Source organism: Apus apus, chromosome 3, assembly GCF_020740795.1.
Source record: "Apus apus isolate bApuApu2 chromosome 3, bApuApu2.pri.cur, whole genome shotgun sequence".
Lineage (NCBI taxonomy): Eukaryota > Metazoa > Chordata > Aves > Apodiformes > Apodidae > Apus > Apus apus.
Genome location: NC_067284.1, coordinates 109600818 through 109626509, shown reverse-complemented (window position 1 = coordinate 109626509; position 25692 = coordinate 109600818). Strand labels below are relative to the sequence as shown.

The following is a 25692-nucleotide window of genomic DNA, read 5'->3' as shown; positions in this document are numbered from 1 at the left end:
GCCCCAATAAATTTATCTTGCCAGCTTCCCTTTTGTAACAGGAAGGATAACGGGCAAAGAATAATTGCAGGAAATGTCCTACTGACCCAGGCAAAGGTAGCAAGGTTGCTCTGGATCAACCTTGCATCCAGATGGGAGCAAGGTGAAAAGCCAGTGCTGAATGCCTGTGGGTCTCTTCTGTGGAGCCCGTTTTTTTCTTTGAACTTAGAAATGCTATTTTGTCACAAATGAAGCCTGGTGGAAATGTGTCTGATTCCACAAAAGCATGGATGAAAGAATGACAGGATTGTGAAGCCACCTTGCTTTCTCACTGCCTGTGAGCCACCAACAGTGATGCCTCCAGGGAAACTCTGGCCAGCAGAGCTCTCCCATGCTGAGAGTCCCTAGGGTGTCTCAGGCCCCTGCAAAGGAGCCAAAGCACCTGGGATCCGCATCTCGGACACCTGGGATACTCAACCAGCAACAAGAACTAGTTCTGGGCTTGGTGGAAGGCTTGCAACACCTTGGCACAGGATAATGTTCTCCCAGTGCTCAAGTTCTGTAAAAGCTAAGTTTTCATTGATTTGTCTGACAGCTAGCAGAGGTGAGAGAAACCATCAACACCTATTGATAAGCTTCTGTTACAATCTCAGCATCAGTTATTGGATAACTAAAAGGAAGCATTTTGTTCATTGCAAAATATTTTTTCCTATATCTCTTACCTTAGATACCCTATTAGAGATTCTCATTTAAGGTCCAGAGCAGGATATTTACACTATGTGATAAATTTCAGCTGAAAGGCAAGTCCAGCTTTCAACCATCTCTAATCTCAGTTACCTTCATCCTCCATTCCCTGGTCCCTTGGACATATTGAGTGCTTCAAAAATAGGACTGGGGGAGATCCTGCCATGCATCAGCCTTTCTATAAGCATCATTAGATCAGTGGTCTGGGACTTGAGGAGGAAAAGTCCCAGAAGAGGAGGTCCATCTGTCTCATCCTCCTCTCCATCCACTTCTGCAAACAGAGGATTTGCACTGTGCCAGTGTAAATGGTGTATGTTGGAGCAAAACTGCTGTAAGAGGAAATTCAAGCTGAAGATTTGCTCTCCTTTCTGTTCAGCTGGGACCAGCAAGAAGGTCACAGCTGTGTCCAAGGTCAGCTGATCTTCCTGAATGCACACCCTAACTTAATATCAGAGTTTGTTTCCATGTACACAGTCCACTGATGATACTTCTCCATTTTTGTGCTAACCATTAAGAACCACCTTTGTGCTGCACTATAGCAGGACCAGGTGTGTTTGTTAATAAACAAACAACCCTTTTTCATCCATAAATGACATTTTCAGGATGGGTTAACCTGATAGTTCTCTATTGCCCTGTCTTGTGTTCCCTGTTCTCTCTTCGAGGGGTTTTGGGACACACAGCAAGAGTTTTCTCTCCAGATCTGCTCTACAGGTGAGATGCCCATACTGGGCCACAATCCCACTGGCTTTCCAGACACTTCTAGAGGTGAGATCTGAAAGGCTACCTGGAGGAAAAAAGTCTTGAAGAAATCATAAGATGCACATACAGCCCAATATTTTTGGCTTGGCCAAAACCAGTCTGAAATCCTCATAAATGCCTCCCAACATGGGTGATGCCTGGACCTGGTCCAGGCTAAGCTCCTCAGAAAGCAACTCTAAGAAATCTGCAAATCTGAGCAGGCAGAGTTATCTATAGGTTTAGGTAATGGCTGCTCAGGACTTTCAGGGTATTTAAGAGAGGTGTTGATAATGTACACAGAACTTGGCACCTTGAGTGGCAATTAAGTACTCACATCCCTGGAGGCACTTAGTTTTGGCTACGGAGTTGTCAACCTCGGAAAGCACAAGGACTTCCCAGCAAAAACTGCTGTGAGACCCAGCACCTCACACCCACACCTGTTTTACCTCAGAAATACCAATACGATGCAGTCTCAGCACAACCAAGAGATGTCAACGAGGCCAGGCCACTCCACTTATCTCACCCAAATCTTTTCAGGTTCAGTTTGCAGTTGCTCAGCAACACTTGGATCAGCTCTGCACAGGTGACAAAGTTGCCAGGCTTAGCCTGAGGGATCAGACCAGCACAACTGCATACCATAGAGGCACTTTTGCACATCTGATTGTGCTTGGCCTTGTACTCTGCTAATCCCAGCACTGACTTGCTGATATGACCTCCAGACCTCACCTTGGACCTGTGCCTTCACTATGGGCTTGTTTGGTGATGGGACTGTGGCTAAATCCAGTCACCATCACCAGACATGGTCTGCTTTCCTTGTTCAGAAGCCACAGGACTGTGCCTATCAGTGAGGTCACTGCTCTGCCAGCTCCCAGCTCCTGCCATATGGAGCAGCCAGCTTCTTCTGCTCCCTGGCACTGGGTCTCTCCTTCCCCTGTGGTTAAACATCCACCCAGGCAGTTGTAAGCCAAATAGTAGGTCCTTCAGTGAGTGCTTTTCCATTGCTTTCCTTGGAATTTATCACTTCTTGGAAACATGCTATTGCAAGTCAACCAGAAGCTGTGCTGGAGACTTCCATACCAATTGAAGGCACCTGGGAGGTTCATGGTAATGTGTTATCCAGCATTTGGTATATCTCCTGGTGGTTCCAATCTGCAAGATAATTTAGTTACTTATAGCCCTTCTATTTCAAGTAAAAACAACTAATGGCCTGGTGAGCATCATGGATCAGACACAAAGCAAAGACACTTGGAGCAAGTTTATCCAGCCACCATAATTACATGACAGCGCAAAAATTCCATCAGGTGGTGGACAAGAGAGGGATGCTTTTGGGAGGGGTGTAGGGTGGCATTTGTCAGCATTCTAATAAGTAACTAAATTGTGCCAAATTCCTTCTACTCTGCCCAGAAAACAGGCTGCCCCCTACCTTAATGCTGTTACAGGGCAGAGTTTCCCCATCTCACACAGCTATAAGCAAACAAGGAAGTTTCTGTTAGAAGATGGGCACTCAGGTGAACCACCACTCCCCTTCCAGTAACACTGACAAAACCTGGCTTAAATGCTCCTCCACTGGAGCTGGAGTGTTTTCCCCTCTGGCTCCAAGCTCATTGCTGTGTTTCCCACCCAGGAAACTGGCCTGGGCTTCTCTCTCCAGAGTCATTAGGGTGCAGGAACATTTGGGACTCTAATAACCTCCCACTTGCTTAGCATAGAACTGTAAAAAGGCAAAGTTTTCTTATGAATCATAGAAGCAACTTCCCCAGCCTTATATCCAATACCTTCTACTGCAATATCCTGAAGTCCCACCATGTTCCCTATAATACCACAACAATACTAAAACCACCACACCTGCCTCAGACCTCACTGTAATCCTTGTGTGTCCTCTCTATGCCTCTGTTCCCAACTCTCTCCTGTATCTCCAACAGACCTATCCCTTATCTCCCCATAGTACCCCAAAATTCATTTCTATACCCTCACTCGTTCCTAATACCATCAGTCATCTCATGTCTCCTGCCTGGCTCAGCCTGGCTGTTGACCTGACAAAAGTCTTCACCACATAGTTGGCAACCACTGGACTGGTGTTTGACTAGCTGGACCTCTTTCCAGCTGCTGAGCAGCCAAACAAAACATATTTGTCCTTGAGGTGTTTGTCCTTTAGCCCAGCCTCTGACAGGAAACACATCGGAATTTACTAGCGTTGAGATGACATGAAATGAGAAGATCTCTGTCCTTCAGAGAAACTCTCTGATCCATCTGAAAGGTGTTAAGGAAGGAATTAACAAACATTGCAATATACAAAGTATGCTCGTGGGTAAAGAAAAACCCTTCCTCAAATGAGTTTGCTTCTCCCAGTACACATGGATGGGGTTGTCTCTTAAAAAGTGCCGTGGATATCTGGCCAAGGGACCTTTGCAGCAACATTGTCTTCTTTGCAAAAGCAGAAAGAGGAAAGAAGGACAGGAAAAAAATTATTTTATTAAAACAAAACCAACCCCCAAACAAACAAACAAAAAAGCAAACCCAAAAAAGCCAACCAAATAACCAAAAACAAACCAAAAAAGAACAGGTCTGGGAGCTGGACTCGTGGGTCAGGGAGAACATATGAAGATGAAGACATCTCACTCGTGATCAGATTCACACAGGAAAAGTGCTTTTCATGGGGAATTGTACCAAATACAAAGGTTTCTGTTTTGCCTAATAATTTTCTATGCAAAAGAGGAAATGGTTTGCAGTTTGCAGAATGAATGGACTATATATATATATATACACTCACACACCCTCTGCAAGCTGGAATGAATAAATGCTTTCTGTATTTGCCTTTCTTTGGGCTTGATTACCTCTAGTCATCTATGTGCTGACTCCACAGCTCTCACAGAGGGATCTGACCTCTTCTGGCTGATGCCCACTCGAGATTTGCAGTGAGCTGATGGACATTTAGGGCAGAAGTGCCTAGGAAGCTGCTGTATGACCAGAATGCTCTTTACCAGTAACCAGCCTGATGCATAAACATGTTGTGACTGGGTCGAAAGGTCTCTTTTCACTGGGAAGAATATGCAAATCCACAAATTAAATATACATGCAACCCACAGACATGTACTTCAGCCAGCACGTGCTAAACGTGAATCAGTAATGGATGTACAGACCAAATTTTTTCACCTTGCAGACTCTAAGATAGCAGACCATTTCTTTTTCACCTTCTTAAGTAAAGAAAATACTTTGGATTATGTCCCCAAGGTATTGTACTTGAATATAATGTAGGACATTTGCTGTCAGAGCCAGGGTTTTAATTCCACGTCTTCCTAGACAAGTATATTATCCTAATACCTATCTACATAAGGCTTCCTCTGTCTTGTAAATAAATCAAGTAAATAGAGTATTAAGTAAAAGAATCATGAGAACATAAGAAAAGGCAGTACACAAATAGTCTGCCACCCCATATTTGTGCCTGTCAGGGGGACAAGATGAGAAGAAAAAGAGCTGGAGCTCTCTACCTACACCCTTCCTTTTCCCCCAGGAGAAGAATACAATTTTTGGGATCATAATCTAGGACATAAACTTCCCCACCATGTTGACCAGACAAAAGAAAGGTTTGGGACCTGAAAGCAATCCCAGCTGGATTCTTTGTGTGCATCAGGTCACTCCCATGCCAAAGTCTATGTACTACTGGAGCTTTAACTCTACAAGAGCTCCCATTCATGCCCTGACTAAATCTTGTGAGTTCTGCTTGATTCCAGCTCCAGGAAATATCTTCCTCCATTCATCCTCACCTGGGTTCTTGCCATCTTACTGATGGCACCACCTGGATAATAACAACATTTTTCTATCTCCTTCTGTGGGTGTCTGCTCTTGCACACATTATATCTAGCCTGAGCATTGTCCTAGGTTGTCCTTTTGACATGCCAGGACCAGGACCATTTCTTGTGTCCTTGTCCTGTCCAATCTGTGTATGTTCAGCTACCACTTGGAATACAACCTCTGTGTCTGTACATTTCCATCACAACGTATCCTTCTGGCTGCTGGACTTCTCTGTGTTGTTGCTATTACTTCTATTAAAACTCTTATGTACAGGTAATTACAGTAATAAGTGGAATTCCATAGCCCACTGCATTGTATGGAGTCCTCAAGCCCCACATTATGTAGGATCCAGTTTTGCAGAGGTCTCCACACCCAAGCCCCTCAGGTGATCACTTCTGTTTGGTAATGCATCATGAAAAAGGATTTCCTTCATTGTCCATTGTCAGAAGAAAGGATGGGAAAACAAGCCATTGCTTGGACCCAGCCATTTTAAATAAGGTCCAGCTACCCCAAAGGAAGCTGCTTGAAGTTTCAGAAAGGGATGGGTGGGTTGTGCTTTGTGGGTAGGGACTCAAAAATCCCTGGAGGAACTACCATGTGTTTTCTTCTAGAGGAAATCCAACAATCCCATGAACACAAAGGCTACCAGTTACAAGTGTGTTCCACTTCCTCTATGGGTTTTCACAAGGCCTCAATGAGTTCTCCACCATTCTGCAGAAGTCCCTACTTTGGTCTGGGTCTCTGCACTGGGATTTCCTATCAGCTTTGAAGGTCCTCGGCTGCCTATTGTCAACACTGCTTTTAGCACATAAAGCTTTATATAAACCAGTCAAAACAGGTCATTAAAACCACAGGCTACTAAAGCACCCAGATAATAACAAAAGAGCTCCAGAAAGTTTAGAGGCTGAAAGAGCAGATCCTGGGTTAGGGTTGTCAAATGGCTGTATCTCCATCTGAGCCCAACAATGAAGAAAAATTAAGCCACTTATGCAGGAAAGCAGCCAGCTGTGACGTGAATGTGTCAAGTAGTAGTGAACTCCATGGAACGTTGCATGTATGGTTGATTGCTTGGATTATTAAAAAGATGGACCTTTGTTTTTAGATTAAATTCATCCAGCTTTAGTTTTCCACATTTACTTTTTCTGTGCTTTTGTCTAGAAGACTAATTATCCGTTTAGCATTTTGTGCCTTCTCAACACAGTGATTGCACTACACATGATTGCAGTCATCATTCTCCTGTGGTGAAATTCATACAGGTGTGGTAATTAGCCTAAAAAACCCAAATATAAACCCAACTCACCTAAATATAAAATTCACCCATAAAGCTGGATATACTGAAGTACCCTGAATACTCAAATCATTTGTTCTATCACTGCAATGAATTCCTCGTCCTGCAGGAAAAAGAAAAGTAATCTTTAGGGACCTTATTCAAGCAGGTAAGTAGTTTCAGTTGACCAGTGGCTGCAGGGACACAGTCCAGAGCACGTCGCTCCTTTTGGTATGAAGCTGTGCAGCCTTCAGCACTACTGTCAGTTCTAAATATATTACTCAAGTCAGATGTATAATGAGACATTTCATTACTTCCTTCCTTCTCAGCACATTAGAGCTAAGCGATTCAGGATTTGTTGTCCCTCATATGAGCAAAGGTTAATTTGCTCTCTGCCAGGATCACCAGGACAGCTGAAATATCCCTTTGCTGTCTCCACACACATTAGAGCATTGGTGGTCATGACAGCCTGGGATGATAGGACAGGCTTGTGAGATACCTGCTAGATCATCTTCCAACAGACCCGTGGCATTTAATGATTTCTATCTGATATGGATGTACTGAGATGTCCCAGCCAACCACAGAGACCCAGAGTGCTCAGTGCTGCAAAAACTGATTAAGCTTTGCCATGAAAAGACAGAGCACAGGATACAGAAGGGAAAAAAAAACCCCACAAACAAAACCAAACACAAAAAGGGAAAATAAAATAAAAAAGACAGGACTCTCCTGAGATTCTGCAAGCCCTTCCTAATCTCTAAACCAGATTAATACAAACCCAGGCATACTTGGCATTTATTCATGCCTGCTCAAATATCAGGAGTTCAGGCTTTCCTCATTCCCCTCAAAACTGCATGTCCAGCCTAAGTACCAGGCTGCGTTTAGGTGAATGGAACTGTTGTTGGATGCTGTTGCTGAACTGTGCCTGTCAGCTCTTATCTTGAAGTCCAAAGAGCCATTCCATTTTGCATAATATAATCATAGAATCATAGAATCCCAGGGGTTGGAAGGGACCTCGAAAGATCATCTAGTCCAACCTCCCTGCCAGAGCAGGATCACCCAGAGCACATCACACAGGAACACATCCAGGAGGGGTTTGAATGTCTCCAGTGAAGGAGACTCCACAACCTCTCTGGGCAGCCTGTTCCAGTGCTCTGTCACTCTCACAGGAAAGAAGTTTTTCCTCATGTTTACAAGTTTTCCTGAACTTCCTTAAGAATGAACGAATTATGGAATAGTTTAGGTTGGAAGGGACCTTAAAGATCATCCAGGTCCAACCCCCCTGCCATGACAGGGACACCTCCCATTAGACCAGGTTGCTCAGAGCCCCATCCAACCTGACATTGAACACTTCTAGGGATGTGGCAGACACAACTTCTCCGGGCAACCACCCTCACAGGAAAGAATTCCTTCCTAATATCTAATCTAAATCTGCCCTCTTTCAGTTTGAAACTGCTCCCCCTTGTTCTGTCTTTCCATGACCTTGTAAAGAGTCCCTCTCCAGCTTTCCTGTGTGTTTTATTCAAATAATGATACATCGATTGCAGCAAGGTCTTTCCACAAAGAGTAATGTTCATCTCACTTCACTGGAAATGCCAGCAATGTTGGTAGCTGCTCCTGACCTAACTTTCAAGACTCCTCTTTTTCCATAGAGAGTATAAGTATCTCTAGTCTAAGCTGATTTAGATACTTCCTTCTGAGTTGTTTTAGATACTTATCCAACCATTCTCTAGAATACCTGTTTCTCTCCAGCTCCCAGATGTGACAGTAAAAGTTGCCCCAGACTTTCTTGAAGATGTTAAACTTTTATCAACGTTGAACAGGAGCAGTTCTGAAACCTGGGGAAATAAAATGGGTGTCGAAATCATCTTCCACCCAACACCAAACCCACCAGCAAATCACAATACAGATGGGAAAAGAAGTCAGGAAAACAAGTATGAACAATAAACATACCATAAACCCTTTCTGTATACTTTAAAAAGCAGTCACTCAGGTGCTCTACTTTAAAGAAACAATCATTCTGTCACACTAATTAAAGTGTCTCAGCAGCATTTTCTTTCCCAGTTGCCCCAGCTATCATATTTTTCTCATCTCCATCAGCAGAAAGAGATAAGTGGGAATAAAACTTCCAGCACTAAAGGAAATGAAACTGAAAGGTCCACTGAAATTAAGTGACTGACTTAGATATAGAAGCTGCTTTTAAATATAAGGAAATATGGATCACACTCATTAACTAAAAGCATGTAAAGATGGGGTACACAGCCCAGGCTCCATGTGGAAAAAAAGAGTGTGTCAGTGAGCACGTGGGGTTGGTGCATTCAACAGTGAAATGTCCAAATGTCCCTTTTTGCTTTTATAATATGAACTGGGTGATGACAGAATAACTAAAAAGTGACTCTGAGTGGAGATACCAAGTTACTAAAATAAATTCCTGTTGTGTCCAGAAAGAATGATGCTATTACCTGTAGAGTTTGGAGTCCTGTGTAGAATTTTCTGACTTAAGACATGCTCAGAAAGATGGTCCAGATACACTCCACTCAGACCCTGAAACACAGACAGACTAGCTGTTCTCAGCTGCTTTTACAGTCAAGAAGGAGAAGCTGATACCTCCAGAAAGCAATATACATCACAGACATCACATGCCCTGTGCTGATGTTGGGCCACAGTCTGTAGTATATTATTTTGCAGGAACATCAGAGCTAGTGCAAAGCCAGGAGAGACAAAAGCAAGGTGGTCATTACAGTGTCTTTTCATTTAATAATTTTATCATAACTTCTGCACTAGGACTGAGCCCTGGGGAATGATCCTCATCTTCCTGGTGTGCAGTTGTTTGGCTAGTGCATGTAAATCCCCCTCTGAAAGCCCCAGTGTGAGGCAGCAGGACCTGCACTGCTCAGTTTGGACATTACTCCAGGGGTGACTGTCCTTCTGGATGCCCAAGCCTGACAAGGTTTCTTCTGCACCTTCACAAGGAGCCCTAGAGCCACAGCTGCATCCCTGAGGTGCTGCTGAACACGGCTCCGTGTGGACAGGCTCTCCTATATTGATTTGCAGAGTATCTCAGCACCTCTTGGCATGAAATGCTCTGTAGTTGAAAGCCTGAGAAGCACCTACACAACCGGGACTCCAGGTCACTGTGTACAGTGACAACTGAGGCTCTTAGAACTGTGTACCCTAGGAAAAAAAAAAAAAAAAAAAAAGTGTGGAAATAAACCAAAAAAGTGTTTTCCTCATCTTGAAATTGCACTCTTCCAGGAGCTCTGTGAGCACCCCCACCCAAGTGTCCCTTGCATCCACTTTCCCCCCCACAGCAGGAAACTGCTTAGGAAATATTTCTCAGGTTCCTTCCTGGCCAGAGGTCATCTCCATGTTTCAGACCAGCAGGAATTACCGTGTTCTCTGACACAACAAACGGAGAAGGAAGATCTGCCCTGCCCATCCAGCACAGTGCTTGCAGGCTTGTGGTTTTTAGCTGCAACTCCACCCCGGGCTGGTGGAGAAGGGATCAGTTCCCACTGATCACAGGAAAGGGAGGTCACGGGGTTTGCTTGATTAAATCACCACCAGCCAAAAGGTTTGGTCTCACTTACTGGGAATTGCTCACGGGCTGTTTAATTTGTTCCAAAAAGAAAAGCAGAACAAAACCAAACCCGAGCCCGAGGACCAACAGCACACACAGAAAAGCAGGTGTGCCTCGAGCTCTTGGGAAAACAAAGGGCAGAGACGGAGGCAGGAGCTGACACTTGGATGTTTCCTCCCCAGCACAGGAGAAGTTTGGAAAGAGAAGCTTGGAATAGACTCGGACACGACCAGCACTTGCTGTCCTACAGGTATGGATGATGCGTGTGAAATGTAGCACGGGTCTCCTTGTATGGTTTAACAGTTTGGGGCAGGTGAGGGCAGTCTGAACAAATTTTCAGGGCCAGGTTTGGACACTGGGGGTCAAGCTCTGCATGACCAGTCGACCTGCTGCAGGTTTCTACTGGGAGAGCTGCCATCAGCGCAAGTTGCATCTTGTGGTGATTAGTTGCCAGTTTTCTGTAGGATGCTTTTGGCTTTGGTACGAATGAAACCATTCAAGCTTCTGACAAAGTGCTACTGTCTGTTAGCTTGGCTAGTGAATTTTAACAGAGGCTATGACTAATTCAGTTAAAGCTCAGGGCTGCAGAGGTAAAGCAGGACGTTCACAGAAGTACTGTCCTAATCTGGACTGCATGGACTACCTCCTAGGGCATGCTACATAGTTTCAGAACAAAACCAAACCAAACCTAACAGATCAATTGCAATAGCATTTGGAATTTTTTCATTTTGTTTTATGCTTAGAGTGGCTGGGATTTGCAATGCTGATAACAGGCTCTGTATTTTTGTCAGCTGTATACAATCGTGGGTTTGTTTCTTCTAAGAGCAGTCTCTTGCATCCCCCCTCAGTCTCATATTAGGTGATGCTTGCTGACAGGAGAGGGACTTGGGGCACCCATGGCTCAGGCACTGCTGTGTACTGTGATAAATACTGTGTATTGATCTTGTTTCCATTCTTTTCTACCTGTGTTTTGAGCTGCTTAAATGAAAGCCAGTTTGACAGCGTTGTGTTGGAGTTGTGTAGGCAGTGCTTGGTGTCGAGATGCTTTCTGATGTTTTCACCTACATCTGTGTCTCTAACCCTGAAAGTCCTGCTGCATCCAGACATCTCAGGTGAAGCATTATCCACTGGTTGCTTAAATGATTGTAATTCAGAAAAAAAACACAGCTGCGGCGTGACCTTGTACAACTTTGTTTCTCTCTCCCTGTCAGTGGGAAAGGGATGCTCACCTACGTGCGTAAGGAGCTTTCACATTTTGGGGAGAAAAGTGTAATTGTCTGAATGCTGTAATTCTTGCTTTCACTGACAGTTTTATGGGAGGCAATGAGCTTGTATCAGGCAAGGGAATAGCAAGGGAAAGGATGTTGGGAATTTGAAAGCCTGAGGCTCCCTTTTCCCTAGCTCCATCACTTGCTGTTGCATGGTGAAAATGTCATTTTTCAACCCACAGGTTTTCCTCTCAGGCTGAAAATAATTCCTCATCTATTTCACTTAATCTACCCTGTCTTGTTTGGCAACATTGCAGAACAAAATGATACCTAAAGGAAATACAGAAGCAAATCTTTAGCATCTGCATAGCAGTGACACTTGACTGCATTCAGCAATGGCTCAGGCAGCTCAGGAGGAACCCAGTATTTGGCATTTGTCATTATTTAACTTCCCTAGATCCCGCTCAGTTTGCCTCTGGCCATCCAGGTTTGAAAAACAAACAAACAGAACATACGTAAGCTCTGGGAAGATATCTTTGTCCTCATCTCCTTGATTATTTTTATTTTTTTAACACCTCTTAGGCAGGCTTAATAAAGCAGTTTTCCAAAGTCTGAATTGGAGACGTGGGAAATTCCTCAAACTAGGCAGAGCTTCCTCTCATTGTTAAAACACAAAAGACCAGTGCAGCCTTTACTAGAATTCCTTTTTTAACCCATTCATCTTGATCAAGAAAGCCTCTCTGCTGCTGCTCATGGCTGCAACCTGCAGATTGCCAGAAGAAACAAGGGCTTACAGTAGGCCAGGATGGATGAGAATTGCATCATCTGTGAGGGCATCCTTAGTTTTGGGGCTGTATCTTTACAGTGTAACTGAAATGCATTTGCACTTTAAACTGAAATGATTTGCTGCTGGAATTAATCTCAGCCTGCTGTAAGAATCATGGCTTTTCAAGATCAAATGGGATGGAACCACAGTAAAACCAAACTCCTTTCAGAAAACCATTTCCAGTTTTCCATTAAATGATTTCTCAGGACTGTTCTCTCAGAGGGGTCCAACTGCAATTCCTGAGCTAATCCACCATGATTACATGGTCATGCAGAGCTTATTTCTCAAATGATCTTGCATGTTGCTCATCATGCCTATGGGCAGTTACCACCCATCAACTAACCTGATCCACCACCTGCTGTGCATGATAGCAGAGCAGGAGCTCGTCCTCCTTATCTGTGCTTGGCAGCATCCTGAGAGAGGACTGAGCCAGCACTGGGTGAGGCCAGAAACTGTGCTGATGGCTCCTACAGTGGGCTGGAGGGCTTCTGTTAGGAAGGTGGGTGAAATGGAAGGCACGAGGTGGGTGTGCAGGAACAGGGAGTACAGGAACTAGCTTGCAAAAGATGATTTGCAATGGCTTGTTTCTCTCTGATAGAGGAATGTTCCTTTCCACATGATTTGCAGGAAAGATCAATTCCTGCAGAGCTCACTAACTCACTGTGGCAGGCTGTTGAGTAATTACAGCACCACATTTGCATGTTTTAATGCTTCACCAGTGGACTTTGTTAAGGATTTTTTCTACTATATTTGCAACTGATTCTGAGTGCTTGGCTGCTCATGGTGGTGGCCTGGAGAGAGGTTTCACTCTGACACCATCCTATGACATGGCATGGATGTTGTAACCTTAACCCATCATTTCTTCACCCTGCCCATATCTTCTCTGCAAACTTCAGTTATTCCCTGTGGAAGCCTGGAATGATTTTTGCCCCAAAATCCCTCCCTTCTCCATCATAACTCCCATCTGAGCAAGCCAAACTAGATGGGAGTACTGCATCTGGCTGGGACAGAATTAACTTTGTTCATAACAGCCCCTGAGGTGCTGTGGTTTGGATTTGTAGCTAAAACAGCACTGACAGCACACCAATGCTTCAGCTGTTGCTGAGCAGTGCTTGCACAGCACCAAATCTTTCTCCTTTTTTCCAACCTGCCTCTGTAGTGAGTAGGCTGGTGGTTGTCAGGGAACACAGCTGGGAAAGCTGACCTGAATTCACAAAAGAGATATTTTAAACCATATAACATCATGTTCAGCACTAAAAAACAGGGGCAGGGGGAGGGCTGTCTTCCAAGGTGGCCATTGCTTGGAGACTTGCTGGGCAACCATCTGCTTGTAGGTGGTGAGTGAGCACCTTTGCATCATTTGTTTTTTCTTTCCTTCCCTTCTTAATCTGTATTTATCTCACTATGCTAGTTTTCTCATTTTTCCTCTTCCTACTATCTCACTATGTCCCACTAGTGGGTAGGGAACACATGAGCAGCTGCAGAGGTGCTTAGCTTCAGGCCAGGGTCAACCCTCCACACTAGGTTGCCTGTCCCACCTTTTAGATACCTTCTAATGGACCACTGTTGAATAAGGATTTTTTTTCCCCGCCCAGAAAAAAAGCTTTAGCTCCCCTGTGCCATCTCAACCAGCTGATTTACACAAAGTAATATTTGTTTTAGGAAGAACTAAAATGTCACCTAAAATGGACCTCTCCTGGCATTGAAATCCTTCCTTCTGGCTGAAAAGGGAGCTGTGTCCTATTAGCCTTCCAGCTATTTTTACAGTTCTCAGGTGGTTACTGCAAGCACTGATGTGTTATTCCTGCCCCAGGACTTCTCCAAACACCCTGTGAAGTAGGGACAGCTAATACCACCCTTATTTGGCAGCAGAGAACTGAAGCACAGAGATAGCAAGGGCCTGCTTACATGGTCAACACAGGCTCAACTTAAACTCACCTCAACAGGAGAGGAAATACTGTGACAGGCCAGGTTTGAGGATGCCTGTGAGGAGCAGAGTTGTATGTGTTCTTCGTTTAAATGTTAATCGAAACACTAATTTCCAAATGCCTTCCCCAGAAACATGCTAGAGCTGTGATCTAGTATGTAATTTACTGTCCTCGGAAATTCCTCAAAACGGCAGAGCTTCCCCCAATTGTTCCTGCACAGAGGAAAAGCTCCACTAGAGTTCCTGCTTCAGCTTGCTCCTGTGACCACAGGCTTGGCCCTCCACAACCATCAGGCTGAGTGTGTGAAAACCATCTTCATTCCAAAACTGCCCCTACGTGCCTTATGACAGGCTGTTCACAGTGTGCCCCTTGCTCTTGAAATGGTTTTACTCTTCCTTCTTGAGGGAGAAATTCTTTAAATTCCTGCATGGGGTCCATAAAATCTTGATCGATGGCTGAGATCCCGGATGTTCCTGTGCATGCCTCAAGTCTCTCCAGCTGTAAAACAGGACTGATGGCACTTTCTTCCTTCCTTCCTTCCTCTCACTATCCGTTGTGTTTCAAGCTTTATGGCTTAAAGAGTCCAATTGCCATTTATAACCACTGGCCCTTGTCTCAGTTAGGACACTCCAGACATTAGAATCATAGAATCATAGAAAGGTTTGGGTTGGAAGGGACCTTTAAGATCATCTAGTTCCAACCTCCTGCATGGGCAGGGACACCTCCCACTAAACCAGGTTGCTCCAAGCCCCATCCAACCTGCCCTTGAACACTTCCAGGGATGGGGCTTCCACAGCTTCTCTGGGCAACCTGTTGTAGTGTCTCACCAACCTCAGAGGAAATATCTTCTTCCTAATGTCTAATGTAACTCTTCCCTCTTTCAGTTTGAAAACCTTCTCCCTCCTATCACTACACTACCTGAATAAAGAGACCCTCCTCTTCTTTCCTGAAGCCCCTCTATAAGATCTCCCTGGAGCTTTCTCTTCTCCAGGCTAAACAGCCCCAACTCTCTCAGCCTGTCCTCACAGGGGAGGCTTTCTATGCTACTAATGCAAATCTGTCTCAAAAGCTGCCTGCTCTTTACCTAAATGACTTACTTCTAGGTGGCCTTGCCAGGGTGGCTCCAGCACTGTTTCAACATCATAGTACCCAAGCTGGTGAAGACCTAATCCATCTGACACCACTTAGGGGAGGCTTCCCTTGTCCCTAATGTAAGTGCAGATGAGTTTAAAGGTTTTGAAGCAGAGGAGGCTCCTAATGAAGTAAGGCAGATTGTCAGCCGAGAGAAACGCAGGTATCTCTGAGATTTTCCATGGGAGATGCCACCAAATTTAGACATCAAGCTCATCCCCTCGACGGCAGAGAAACTGGAGAATATTCCTGATCTGGAAACATGCATTTTACCTCAGGTCACTCTAGGATTAGGGGGAACACATGCAACAGCAACAGTGCAGCATGAAGGGCTGGAGTTGTTCCCTGGGGAACAGGGCACAGCTGACCTCCCTATGCCTGAACCCTCCTTTTCCCATTAAGACAAGGTAGCTTAGGCTGTGCTGCTGACTGGGAACAGCTCCTGGCCCGTTCTGTCCTTTGAATTGTTTCTGTGAAGCCTAGCTTTGAATAAGACAGGGAACAAGCTAACTGGTGACCAGGTTTCCTAGAAAAAGAGGCCAGAAAGAGACCTCAGCAGATTATCTCCTCTGGCCCTACATCTCATGACAGGTATTTGTTTAAGCTCTCTGAAGGCATCTCTGAGGCCTGAGAAATTCCACCCACATACTCAGCTCAATGCTGGATCTCACAAGCAAATCTGTGTCCAGTGCATGTTGTCTTTGCAGTGCTGTGTTTTCAGGCCACATGAGCCCAACATGCACCACAGGGGTTCACAAGGCTGGGTCATCCCTTGTCTAAATCTGAAGTGCAGTGTAATTTTCTCCAGGCCAAGCATCTGTCTGAAGCCTAGTATTCCTTAAAGTGTTCTGAACATTATTAAAACAAAGTAGAGCCATCCACGTTGATGATACTCTGTCTTGATCTCACACACTTACTGCCAGTGATGGTGATCAAAGAGCTCTGATTATTTTGAAAACATCATACACAACTGTAGCCTTCAAAGAAGTTAAATACTAGCACTATTTAGCATTTCTGAGTCATCCTGTGCTCTCAAAGACAGACCAGTGCAAAAATAGTAAGGCTAAAAATGGAATCAGTGGAAAAAAAATACAAATTATTTTTTTCTTTCCGGCTTGGTCATTATAGAAGGGAATGATGAGATATGGACAACACAGACTTGCCTTCACTCACCTAGGGGGTTTCTCTTCACTTACGTGATTCTTTTCTGCAAAAGGTGGATGCTATTTTGTACTTCTATATTTTTGTTGCTAGGTGTAACAGGCCAGGCCCTCAGGCAGGAAACTCCTGCTGTCCAGAGCAGGATTATACAGACTCCAAATGGCTTACACCTACACAACTTGCAGTAGCTTCCTATACAGCCAGCTGCACTAGCAGCAATAACAGGAAAAAAATCAAGAGGTTAATAAAATGAAATGAGCAGGAAGCATGCAGTCATCAGACTTTCTAGTACTTCAGTCTATAGAAGTAACCCGTGGCTGGCCTGACTTAGGGACCTAATCCAAAACTCATTGAAGCCCATGGAAATTCCACTTCAACGGATGTTGTTAGACCTCCCTCTTCACTGTGTCGATATGGGAGCACATGGAGTGTTCCACCTCCCCTGCTCTCACACAGTGCTGAGCCCCAGATCTCCTGCTTCATTCTTGCTAGTTGCTAGATAGGTCTGCCACTAATAACTGCAGGTGCTCCAAAAAGGATGAGGGGAAGAAGGGAAAGCTCATGGCTATGTCCTTTCTCCCATCCCAGCTATCAGAGATGAGTGAGTGTGCACTGGCACGTGCTTTTCCACTGCTTTTCAAAACATATGGTACTAGGTTACATGCAAAGAGCTGGAATAGCACCCTGGAACTCATTGTTTCACATTTACTTTTTAATTTTTGTTCCTTCTGCAAAACTCCAACACAATGGTCAAGCAGGAGCATTTAGCTGGAGTTCAGCAGAACCTCAGAAGCAGAGGAGAGGAAAAAAAGCCAGGAAGAGGACAAGGATTGGGCAGGGCTTTCTGTTTTTTTCAGCAAAGCGCTGATTTAAATGCCTTTTTCCGTTTGGTTTGCTGTTTTTAGCCTGGCATATGAATGTGGCATGGGGAGCACTCATCCCTTCAGTTATGAGTGCCACCCATTTGAACTTCACTCACAAAAAAAACCCAAAATTGCCCCCACAGCCCCCTGGAAATGAAACCTCTGCTCACGTCCTACAGACTAACATACCAGGCAGCTCAACCCCCAGCACCATGTGAGGCAGAAAGCTGGAATAACACAGTTCCTCCAGCATCACAGAGAAAGTATCTCACAGCCTGTTTATTGCCTGCTTGAATCCTTATCACTAAGCAGCTTGATTTGGAGTCCTTGATTAATTTGTGTTTATTTTATTTTTGTTCTCATTCAGATGTGTTATCTAAGGTCAGTGCAACTTCCCCTGCTCCCCCCCCCCCCCACCTTTCTCTTGTAGCCAACTCTCCCATGAAATATTGTTGTGCCTGGGTGTGTGTTTCTTAAAGTCATTGTGTGTTTTCTGTCTGAAACAAACATCATCTGATCATCCAACTTATTACGCACTACCCAAAGGTCACGTTTTATGCACAGAAGGGAAAGCTCTACTGTTGTTCCTGAGGAAGAACAAACTGGATGGTCACTGAAAACAAAGGCTTTAGCTCCAGAGATAGAGACTGTGAAAAAATGCTCAGTGGCAGTTTGAAAAGGGTGCACCTATCTGGCTCAGCTGCTAGAAGCTACTGGGCAGCCACGGAGCCAGACTGTCTTGTGCCAGCCACCTATCTGCTCCCTTCACACCTTCTGACTTTAGCAGCTCCTGGTTCCTCTCTCCATGCATCCTTCACCTCCACACACCTCAGGGCACCACAAGCCTTTCATCCAATATGTCTGAGGGGAGGAAGAGCTACTTAAGCCACAGGAAAATGCTGGCACAGGGACAACTGAGCTTAAGTTCAAAAAAGGACACAGCCCAATTGGAAAGATGCAGAGCAGAGCAAGTGCCAGAGAGGTGGGATGACTGCTGTGCTAAAATGACATGGGACTCTTCAGCCTAGACAACTGATGGGGAATGTTAATGTGATGTAAGCTGCTGCAAGGCCATGGAGAAAATACCCCATCCAGTGTGACAGTTAAGGACTAAATCTGACCCTAAGGAGTGGCAGAGTCAAAGGAGACAAAGGAGATACAGACCTCCTTGCTCCTGAATGTCTGACACTTTCCTTTCCCATGAAGGGCTAGTAAACACCACGGTCTTGCCTCTGCCTCCAGAAGTCCCTGTGCCTCTGACAACCAGAGGTGGGAAGAACATTCTGAAGATGTGCTGCTACAAGCTCACCTGCCTTTTGCAAAACTCTTCTCTAAGGCCTCTGCTATAGCCACCTTGGAGAAGTGACTGGGCTAGAGGATCCTTGGATCCAACCAAGTGCAAAACTGTCCATGACATGAAGCAACCACTACCCACTAGAAAGGTAGTGTAAAGAAAGGATGAAAACCACAGAGTTAACTGCTTTTACACTGGGTCTTGACAAACCTCTTAAATCAGAATATGTGAGGCTGACCACACAAGGGGGTCATAGCCTCAGTGACCCAGGAGGAATCTCACAGCCCCAGGAGGGAGCCAAGAGTTGAGGCCATGGACCAGTATTTACCTCACAAGAACTCTGCTGGCTGAAGCTATGTTGCAGCTACAGATTTCGTTGTCCTTCTCCTGCTGATGGCAAAGGTGTGCTCATCTGCACTCCTGCACAAGAGGGGCCACCTTCCCAGACACTGAATACAGTAGTTTCAGCCAACAGGGATGAAACATCTCTATCTGAGATGGCTGCACAAGGATGGATAACTCTGTGTATTCTAATCCAGAAATGTTTGTTTCAATGTACACTTCTGCACACCTTGTCCCCTACCAAAGAAGTCAATCCAGGCTGGATTCTTCTTTAGTTCCCCTCATCAATTATTTGTAGACATTGGCAAGATCCCCCTGCACCTTTTCTAGGCTAAACAGTCCCAACTCTCTCAGCCTCTCCTGCTATGACAGATGATCAAGCCCCTTAATAGTCTCAGTGGTCCTTTGCTGGACTCACTCCAGTATGTTTATATCTCTCTCCTACGGGGGTGCCTGAGAACTGAACACTCTGCTTCACATGCATCCAGAACCAGGAAATGTTCCCATCACTAACTCTGGTATCAAATGAGAAATGTTGTCCCAAAGACTCTAGAAAGAAGAGAAGGCTAGGCAGGCTAAGAGAGGCTACCAAATGTAGCTGGCTGTAAGGAACAAGAAAGTGGAAACCTGAGAGTTAAACAGAAGGGTAAGGTGGAAGAAGCCAGGTCCTGCTGAGTGAACAGAAGTTACCTGAGCTCAAGAACCCAAGTAATGAGCTACAGGGTCTTAAGGGTGTCTACTGAAGCAGTCTGGCCACAAGACATGAGCTACCAAACCCTGCTGCAAGGGATAACACAGCGTGTCAACAATAAATTACTTCTGGATCTGGTACAACCAGGTGTGTTTGCACCATGCTACACTGGTAAGGCATCATCTCCCAGCCAAAGACAGAGATTTGTTCTCTGAAGAAAAGTTAGTCCTCAGGAGACCTTTCCTATCCCAACACAGTGAAATGGCTGTAAGTGCAGGAGAACTTTGTTACCGAAGCCCATGAGAGAGGCAGCCCAGATGTCTAGAGTGTCCTCTCAGGCAGGTCAGCTGTCCAGCCAGCCAGCAACTGGGACTGTGATAACGTCTTTCCAAATGTTGCACTGTTTTGCTCCTTTCTCCTAATACTTAGCCAATAACCATTGCAGTTAAAGCTTATTCATGTCAGAATACCCTCACTGATGGAACAGACTGCTGACCTCCACCCTGAGTCCAACTGTGACCGATTCTGGGAGACCTAGAGGGATTTACTGTCCAGACTACATTGAAATGCTCATGGAAAGTTCTGTTGGCTGCTCCCAGAGCATTAGACCTGCTTGAAGGATGTGGTCATTTGGCCATTCAGCTGGGCAGTAATTTCTGTGTTGTGAATCATCTGGCTGAGTGGTTCCTATCCCAGCTACTGTACCTCGAAAACATGAGTCTTGCAGAGTTATTTTCTTCTTGCAGGAAGTCCTGAGTGGTCATGGTGTTATTTGAGCCTGGGCTGCAGATAACTGGGACTAAATTATTTTCATTTTCCATGTAGACTATTTGAGCATGTAAAAAGGTCATCTCCAATTCACTGGAAGGCTTACAAATTAGTAGAGGAATTTAAAGTCATTAGGTCAAGAAGGAAAAATACATGCTTTGTCAACAGGGATGGAAAATGTGACATGATGTAGAAGACCATGTAAACCAGAGGCTTTCTCTGCAAATATAATTTTGAGGAAACTCTTGATAGGCTCTAGGAACAGCTCACCTTCTCTGTGCTTAAATCATTGGGAGTGTTGTGCTGGAGTGATCCAGGGGTTGGAAGGGACCTCGAAAGATCATCTAGTCCAACCCCCCTGCCAGAGCAGGATCACCCAGAGCACATCACACAGGAACGTGTCCAGGCGGGTTTTGAATGTCTTCACTGAAGGAGGCTCCACAACCTCTCTGGGCAGCCTGTCCCAGGGCTCTGTCACTCGCACAGGAAAGAAGTTTTTCCTCATGTTTACAAGTTTTCCTGAACTTGCTTAAGAATGACTACTGCACAGTCCAAACACAGCTCTCAATATACAGATGGTTGGTCTTGCATGTCTCCTCTGAATCTCCTGGAACTCATTCATTGGACAGAAATTGAAGCAGTGTAGAGAAACAGAAAGAGTTAATTGGAAGAGGTCAATAAACAATCTACCTGGTGCTCCATTGCAACAAACTCAGGTGGAGGCAGAAGCTCCCATGGCAGCAATTTCATTGCCTGTTCTTAAAAACTCCACTGAAGGGCACTGTGCTTCTAACCTGGGGTTACACATTTTCCATTTTCCCCAAAATGCTTTGAATTGTGCGATTTCACATCATCTTTCTCCCAGCTGTCACTGTGAACATTCACGTCTGTCCTTTACCAAGTGACAGACTGTTGCTGTGTCCCTACCTGAGTCTCCTATCTAAACCAAATAACCTTCAACCTGTTCAGAAGGTCATACTCTGCTCATGTCTTAGCATTCACGTGGCTCTCCTTTGGACACCCTCCAACACAGCAACATCCGGACACAGCACTCCAGCCAAAACATCAACAGCATCAAATAGAGAACTTCTTTTTACCTTCCAGGTCTTAAATCATGGATAATTGTTAATAAACCTCAGAATGAGATTAGCCTTATTTTCAACAATATCATGCTGAGGGGATTTAGGCAGCAATTTGCTAGGATTCCTTTCAGATTCTTCTCTGCAAGGCTGAGGTGAGCAAAACTACATAAAACCAGGTGAGAGACATAATAAATGAAGCCCCAAGCATGGCCAGATTCACCCCCAAATCTCTTATCTCAGAGTAATCTGCCCACTAATTCTGTCATGCTTGGGATTCACTTTGTCCTTCTGATTCTAATCCCCATCTCTCTGAGAGGCTGACCATGCAAAATTCACTCTCAGAAATAAAGAGAACAGCAAATGGTGTAAGAGCCTGCAGTGTTGCACCCAGCTTCTGAGAGGATTTGCCATCTTTTGCTGAGTTTGGGATATAAGTGGCAAAGGGATTTGATGACACAAATTGTTGAGGTTGGATTCTAGAGATGAGAACCAAGTGTTAACACCCAGGACATAAATGAAGATGGGTGAGTCAAGAGGGCTGCATCTTGTTAACTTAATTTCTAAGTTGTTTCCACATTTAATTTTGCTTTGCACAGTATCTCTCAGGTTGCACCTGTGTGAGAACTTTACCCTGCTCTGCTTTGTTCATGCCAGATGAAATGTGTTCACATGCTTTTGTGACATCACATTCCCAGTGAATTCAGGATCAGTGTGGCTCTGCTTTGTTTTGCTTTGAGTGCTCCTCATTTAGAGCAGATACCTTCTAACATACTTTTTTGCTTGCTTTCCTGAGCCTGTGATGGCTGCCTAAGTGCAGTCTCAGATGTTTAAACTAAACATATTCTTGGGTTGGAGCTTTAAAACTTCAAAATCCAGGAAGTTCAGAGTTTCTGGTGACATGACAGTACATGATGAATGTAGACAGGAAAAAACAGCAGGATGATCAGAACATCCTCCTGTGCTCACATACCAAGTTGATGACACACCTAATGCTCTGACATTGTGCAGTTCTCACGTTCTCCTGCAAAGTGAACCTAGATTTCCCATATCTTTAGGCTGTAGTTTGATGATACAGTGTCTTAAACAGGAACACTCTTCAGGAATCTTTTCACCTTGCTGACATTCCTTTCCATTCCCACACTCCCAGGTGCTGTTGGTTTGAATTGTTTGAAAGCTACAGAAAAAAATCCAACAGCAACAACAAAAAACCCCCAAACAAGCAAACAAAAACAAAACACCAAACCAAAACAACAAAACCAAACTAAAACAAACAAACAACACATCACCAACAAACCAAATCCCCCCAGACCCCAGAAAAAGCCAGGAAGGAGGGTTTATATCAGATTGGTTTTCCAGTCAAGGGCTGACAATGTGAAAGGTGTGGATCCACCACAGCTAACTCATCTAAACCAAGCTAAGCCTGCCCTCCTCTTCACCCCATCCTCTGCCCTGCACTGCTGCTTATCCAAACCCATAAGGAGACACCCAAGGGTGTCACTGGGTGAAAACTACTCAGCTGTTTCTGTAGGGACAGACCATAGACTCCTACTGAACTGCCTGGCAGGGCAGAAAGGAAGAGGTCCTCCTTCTTCTTTCCCTCCTGCCCACCTCTGTTTCTTCCCCCTACCCTGCTTGGGGTCACACATTGCTCCTCTCCTTGCTCTGGCCCTGGCACTCCCTGGGCCCTTCTCTGAGCTGATCAAACTCTCTCAGATGGAAGCAAGCTAAACACCTTGCTGCTGGTTTCATTTTCTGTAGGGACAGTGAATTAAACTGCCTCAGAGAAGTGTCTGGAAGGCACCAACACAAGGTCAGCAGTAAAATTGGCCTGCAGGGAGAGAAGTGGTTGCATTCAAGGATGTATATGTAGCCTCATTTTTCTGCTTGTTCAGGCTCCTGGAAGAGCCTGGTTGGACAATAAACCAGACCAATGCCACTGCAGTAATGGAGACAAGCTCTAAGGGCAATGAGGGCATCAGCTATGCCAATTTAATCACCTCAAAACTGATGCAGAATGGCAGGCTGAGGGCTGAATCACCAGGTTGTGGGGAGCAGCTGGTGACAAGGTTTGCAGAAAAAGGGACGGGAATAGGTTGTATTGTTGCCAAGGACAATGCACCCTCAAGGTGGCTTGTTGAAGAGAAGCTCACAGTCACATACCATGATACCCTTAGCACCTGCAGTGAATCCTGGCACCTGCAAAGGCTGCAGGGCAAACATTGCTAAACACACATCTTGCTTTTCTATGACTTGGACCCAGCAAGAGGGAAGATGCTGTGACATGCCTTAGGGCTGTTAGAAATGGGGCCAGCAGCACACTCACCACAGATATTTTAAAGAGGATTGAAAACCTGGTCCAGGCTCACTGTGACACAAAAATGACCACTACTACATTGGACAGTTAACATCATGGGCAACCCAAACTCTGCCCAGGGCTCCTGTGACAGCCATCCCTCCTGGTCCCCTGAAACAGCCAATGCCAGCTGGCAACATGACTCTGTTGTAACTGCCAGGCCAGCCCCTATGTCACAACCCCTTAATTTGGGAAGTAGTATAGAAGGGGAAAAACCATGTCACCTCTTCAGGCACTTTATTGACATTTTTGTTTCTGTTTTCCTTCTGTGGTCTGATAATAAGTGGCATTTACAGCTTGGACTCAGTTGTTTACCTTGGAGACGTGTGCCCTTTTGGGATGTCCTGGTGTGTCCTCCATGACCTTCAGCTCTTGCATGGTGGCTCTGAAGATCCCGGGGCACATCTGTCTGCTATTGCCTCTGCCTGGACTTCTGATGAGAAGTCAGGATCTCCACAGGGTTTTTTTTCTGGTCTGAGGGGGAACAGGAGCTCTTTCCATAGGCCTATCTCCTGAATCAGTTATTTTTTAAAAAAGATTCCCCCATGAGATGAGTTTTAATCCCAAACTTCTCCACAGAAATTGCACAAACTCAGTGAGTCACTGTTTCACACATACACACTTGCTGTGGAAACAAATTCCATTGATAAACCAGCTGCAATCAAACGCTGCAGGCACAAGAACCCCATTGTTACTGGGACAGGTGTCCCCTGTTTGTGCAGTGAATTCCTGGCTACAGATTTTGTTTAAGGTAGAAACATATATAACACATCAGAGTTTCCCCTGTTTTCTGGGGATTTCCTGCTCCTCCCCACCTTCCACAGTAACCATCAGAGCTGTAGGTCTGCATCTCTGTGCAGCTTCTCCAAGGACACCTACGCATGTCCCTAAATGCCTGCCAGGTCCAGCCCACAGTGAGCCTGCTGCCAGCTTGGGCAGGAAAGTTTTAGGGTTTCCCTCCCTTGATGTTTAAGTCAAAGCCCACAGACATTTTGCCATAGCTACCAAACATGATTTTACCACTTTCAGTCCTCAGCACCCTCTCTTGTTATTATGAGGCAGGTGAGTAACAGCAGCAGAACAAGTTAATCCACTTGACAAGGTAATGTGAAGACAAGACACTGAAGGACTCAGATCAGTGCAGGGGGAAATAAAGAGTATTACCTGATGAATGGTATCAGGAAATATCTTCTCTTGAAATGCCTTGTGGTTTTTCTGCAGTGGCATCTCTGGTCAGCTTCACACTTGAAAATTGAGTGCAGGCTCTAGAGGCAACTAGTTTTCTGGGCAGCAATAACATCTTCAGCTAATTGTTCAAGTTCCTGTGCTTTGGTTTCCCTTTGAGAGAGCTGCCTGGGCTGTAGTAGCAAACAGAGGATGCTTGAGATGGATCTAATTAGAGGATCATCTTTTTGAATCACCTGAGAAGGTAAACCATATGATATCATTGGGTGTTTTCTTTATTTTCTGAAACATATGGGACAGTAACTATTATGCTGGGTGAATTTGCCAGAGAGGGTGTCATTATTTTGCAATATTTAAGAAAAAGACAACCTTACTGAAAAAGTAAAAAGGAGGTGATGTAAATCACCTGTGTCCTGGGTCAAAGTGTGACCTTGCTATTTACTGCTAAGAATCTCCTGCACTTTAGAGTTAACTTTAAGCAATACTTTTTAGCCTGAATGATGTGGAGAAGAAGAGATTTGGTAGCAAATTTGGGGTTCTTTAGTTCTCTGTGGCTTTTTAAGTCAAAGATACTTATTGCCTCCCAGGACACAGATTGTATGAGAAAGTATGAATGTGTCCACATAGCTTCTCTTTTACCCAGAGAAAGTACCTAGATACTTGATAAATTGCTTACTGAAAAATTTACAGCAACTCTTTTCCCAATGAGACATTAAATGATCAGGGGAACAGACACATTACTTGAGAAGACCACTAATATTTT

The 25692-nt window shown here is 44.8% G+C and overlaps 1 protein-coding gene across 3 annotated transcripts in view; it reads left to right on the top strand.

Annotated features, from left to right (window-relative positions):
• Window positions 1–9942: 9942 nt before the first annotated feature.
• Window positions 9943–25692, top strand: part of ADGRF5 (adhesion G protein-coupled receptor F5) — a 51589-nt gene continuing 35839 nt past the window's right edge. For 2 of the 3 annotated variants that reach the window (XM_051614332.1, XM_051614330.1), the window contains exon 1: window positions 9943–10347. The gene's annotated coding sequence lies outside the window, so the exon portion shown is untranslated. The remainder of the gene's footprint in view (window positions 10348–25692) is intronic. The other variant, XM_051614331.1, reaches the window with a different exon arrangement.